This window comes from Eulemur rufifrons, chromosome 29, assembly GCF_041146395.1.
Source record: "Eulemur rufifrons isolate Redbay chromosome 29, OSU_ERuf_1, whole genome shotgun sequence".
Taxonomy (NCBI): domain Eukaryota; kingdom Metazoa; phylum Chordata; class Mammalia; order Primates; family Lemuridae; genus Eulemur; species Eulemur rufifrons.
Genome location: NC_091011.1, coordinates 28,573,613 through 28,578,074, shown reverse-complemented (window position 1 = coordinate 28,578,074; position 4,462 = coordinate 28,573,613).

The following is a 4,462-nucleotide window of genomic DNA, read 5'->3' as shown; positions in this document are numbered from 1 at the left end:
ATTGTCATGGTCTGAGCACTAAAACTTGCAAAATGTGTATCAACTACATGTAAGAAAATCCCAGAAACAATAGTGGTGGAGCTCTCATTTAAGAAACACAGCGTCACTAATATTCTTGGTGGCCTTGTCTTGAAGATGATAGTTTGGTGAAAAACATGGACATTGAACCTAAGGTCAGCCAGAAGTGAAAGCTTAGGGTCTTCTCAGGTCCTCTCTGAGTGTGTGTCCAGCCCTGGGAGCAAACAGACAACCTACAGAATGGGAAAAAATATTCACATGCTACACATCCGATAAAGGGCTCATAACTAGAATCTATTTAGAACTCAGGAAAATCAACAAGAAAAAAATCAAACAACCCTATCAAAAAGTGGGCAAAGGACATGAACAGAAACTTTTCAAAAGAAGACAGAATAATGGCCAACAAACATATGAAAAAATGCTCAACATCTCTAATCATCAGGCAAATGCAAATCAAAACCACAATGAGATATCACTTATCTCCAGCAAGAATGGTCTTTATCAAAAAGTCCCAAAACAATAAATGTTGGCATGGATACAGAGAGATAGGAACACTCATACACTGCTGGTGGGACTGCAAACTAGTGCAACCTCTGTGGAAAGCAATATGGAGATACCTCAAAGAGATACAAGTAGATCTACCATTTGATCCAGCAATCCTATTACTGGGAATCTACCCAAAAGAACAAAAGACCTATTATAAAAAAGACAACTGCATTCAAATGTTTATAGCAGCACAATTCACAATTGCAAAGATGTGGAAACAACCCAAGTGCCCGTCAATACGTGAGTGGATTAATAAAATGTGGTATATGTATACCATGGAGTACTGTTCAGCTATAAGAAACAATGGTGATATAGCATCTCTTGTATTTTCCTGGATAGAGCTGGAACCCATTATACTAAGTGAAGTATCCCAAGAATGAAAAAATAAGCACCACATGTACTCATCATCAAATTGGTTTTAACTGATCAACACCTAAGTGCACATATAGGAATAACATTCATCGGGCATCAGGCAGATGGGAGGGGGGAGGAGGGGATGGGTATATACATACAGAATAAGGGGGATGGACATGCTTGAAGCTCTGACTTGTGGGGGAAGGGGGGCAAGGGCAATATATGTAACCTAAACATTTTTACCCCCATAATATGCTGAAATAAAAAAAAAAACAAAAAATAAAAAAAGTTTCTGAACAGCCAAGGAAACTATCATTATAGTGAATGGACAACCTTCAGAATGAAAGAAAATAGTTGCATGCTGTACATCCGCTGAAGGGCTGATAACTAGAATCTATATAGAACTCAGGAAAATCAGCAAGAAAAAAATCAAACAACCCCATTAAAAAGTGGTCAAAGGACATGAACAGAAACTTTTCAAAAGAAGATAGACTAATGGAACAAACATATGAAAAAATGCTCAGCATCTTTAATCATCCAGGAAATGTAAATCAAAACCACAAAGAGATATCACTTAACTCCAGTGAGAATGGCTCTTACCAGAAAGTCCCCAAACAACAAATGTTGGCGTGGATGTGAAGAGATAGGAACACTCATACACTGCTGGTGGGACTGCAAACTTGTATAATCTCTATGGAAAGCAGTACAGAGATACCTCAACAAACTAAAAGTAGAACTACCATTCGATCCAGCAATTCCACTACTGTGTATCTACCTAAGGTAAAAAAACAACAACACATTCTATAAAAAAGGTATCTGCACTAGAATGTTTATAGCAGCACAATCCACAATTGCAAAGATGTGGAAAAAACCCAAGTGTACATTAGTACGTGAGTGAATTAATAAAATGTGGCATATATATATCATGGAATACTACACAGGCATAAAAAATGGCGAAATACCCTTTATATTATTCTCAGTGGAGCTGGAGCCCATTCTTCTAAGTGAGGTACCACAAGAATGGAAAAACAAGCACCACATGTACTCACCATTAAATTGGTACTAACCAATCAACACTTATGTGAACATATGGGAAGTAACATTCAACGGGTGTCAGGCAGGTGGGAAGGGGGAGGAGGGGATGAGTAAATTCACACCTAATGAGTACAGTGCATGCTATCTGGGGGATAGGCATGCTTATAGCTCTGACTTGGGCAGTGCAAAGGCAATTTATGTAACCAAAGCATTTGTACCCACATAATATTGTGAAATAAAAAAAAGAATGGCTACATGAAAAAAATGTGAGTGAGAGACATTCTGGTCTCTAAGGACTTTATAATTGGGTAGCAGGTATTGATGATGATGATGAGGAGGAGGGTAATGATAATAACAATGAGTACTGATTGATCCTTATTATACCTTGTTAGAGCTTTACAGGTGTTAGCTCACTTAGTCGTCACAAAAACCCTATTAGGTGGGGCCCTAGAATTAATTATTCTAATTTTTTACATGAGATGCTGAATGTCAGGATAAGGCATCTAAGCTTTATTCAGCGTCTTCTCAATGGGTCAGTTAAGCTGAGGCAAACTTGTCCAGCCTATGCCCAATGATTAAAAATTCAGATTTATTATAGCCCATATCAATCAGATAATATAGCACCCAACTTTATGAAATCCAGTTGATTTTTTTCAGCTCTGAAATGTTTGAAGGGCATTCCTTCAAATGGCAGGTGGAGATCATCTCATTATCCTTACTATGTGTTCTTATAACTTTTTTATACTTCAAAGCCAGTAGATCTGCTGCTTCCTTCAGGCTCAAGGAATCCTTTGATGCCACAGGACGTCTGGGGCACAATGTTAACTGATATGCCTTCGTAGTCCATGTTGGATAGAGTAGCTGCTATCTAGTGTAATCTGTATATTGTTAGACTTTAAATTCCCTAGAGGTAGGATCCATGTTTGTCTGGTTTTCCGCTGTCATCCTAATACCTGACCATTTCTGATAAACAGTGAGTATTCAATAAATGTTTATTGCCATATGCATTCAAGGTGTCTTCTCATGCTCCACAGATTGGACCCTAAAAATGTCAGTGTCCACACTTTTCATTTGGGTACAACTAATAAGTGCTTAAGAATATTAAGGAAAAAAACAAAAGCTAACATTGGAAAATACTTTCTTAATTTTGAGTAATCAAAGATTTCTTTAACAGGACACAAAAAACAATAACAACAAATAAAAATGTTAATAAACTGAACTACATTAAAATTAAGAACTTTGGTTTGCCAAAAAGGACTATGAAGAGAGCGAAAAGGAAAGCCACATAGTGAGAAAAGTTACATGCAACACATAGAACTTACGGCAACTGAAGAATGACAAGGTTCATAAATTCGGAGAGCAGAGCTTTATTTCTCATAAAGGGTTGCAGCCTGAAGGGTGGCCATTCAGACAGGCTGGAAAGCAACAGCCTTGGACAGAAGCCAGGGGATGTCCTTTGAGGGAAAGTCAACAGAACTAGGAGTTTCTGCGGAGCTGGGTGGCCAAATATACATATTTAACAAGCTATGGGAGGAGTCATGAATATGTATGAAAAGGGAAACATGCACATGAATGAGTGAGTTTCATGCCCCTTCATAAGTCACATGTACAAAGAATGTGGCATTAGCATGATCTGAAGGTGAAGTTTTTGGCCCTCTGATGAAAAAGGTGAAACAGAAGACACAAAAACCCTCACTCCACATTCTCCATAGAATGGTCAGAACAATTCCATGGTCAGTGGCCTCCTATCAGGAAGGAATGTTGGTCAGTTATTTGCCAAAACCACAAAAAGGGAGGAGCAGCATTAGATGGTTGATTGAAATCAGCAGTGAAGCAATCTTTCCACAGGCTGGTTCAGTTTAACTTTTAAGGAAAAAAGCCTAATTCATGAATGAGGAAGGGGGTGTACTGAGGCATGTCTGTCTGACACATCACCCAATCATTGCCAGGAATTCAGTTTTAAGGTTTCTCTGGAGTCTGCTTGGCAAAGAGGGGGTTTGTTCAGTCGGTTGGGGGTCTTAGGATTTTATTTTTATTTCTTGCTTACATCCAGAATATAAAGAATCCTATAAAATGATGGATCAGGCAAACAACTCAATAGAAAAAATGGGCAAGAGACTCTAACAAGTGGTTAATAAAATTATTACATGGTGTTCAACCTCCTTAGTTATCCAGAAAATGCAAATTAAACTCACAACAAAATACCAGAACAGCCCCACCAAAATAGTTAAAATTAAAAAGATGAAAAAGACCAAGTATTAGCAAGAATGTGGCACCCTACTGGTAAAGTATAAAGTGCTACGACCACTTTGGAAAACTGTGGCATCACATAGTAATGTTGAATACAAACATACAATATGATCCAACAATTCCATTTCTAGATATATACCCAACAGAAAAGTGTACACAGGTACTCAAAAGACATAAACAGAAGTGTTCATAGCAGAAGAATTCATAATGCCTTCAAACTTAAGCTTAATGTCCACCAATAGAAGAATACTGTTCAGGA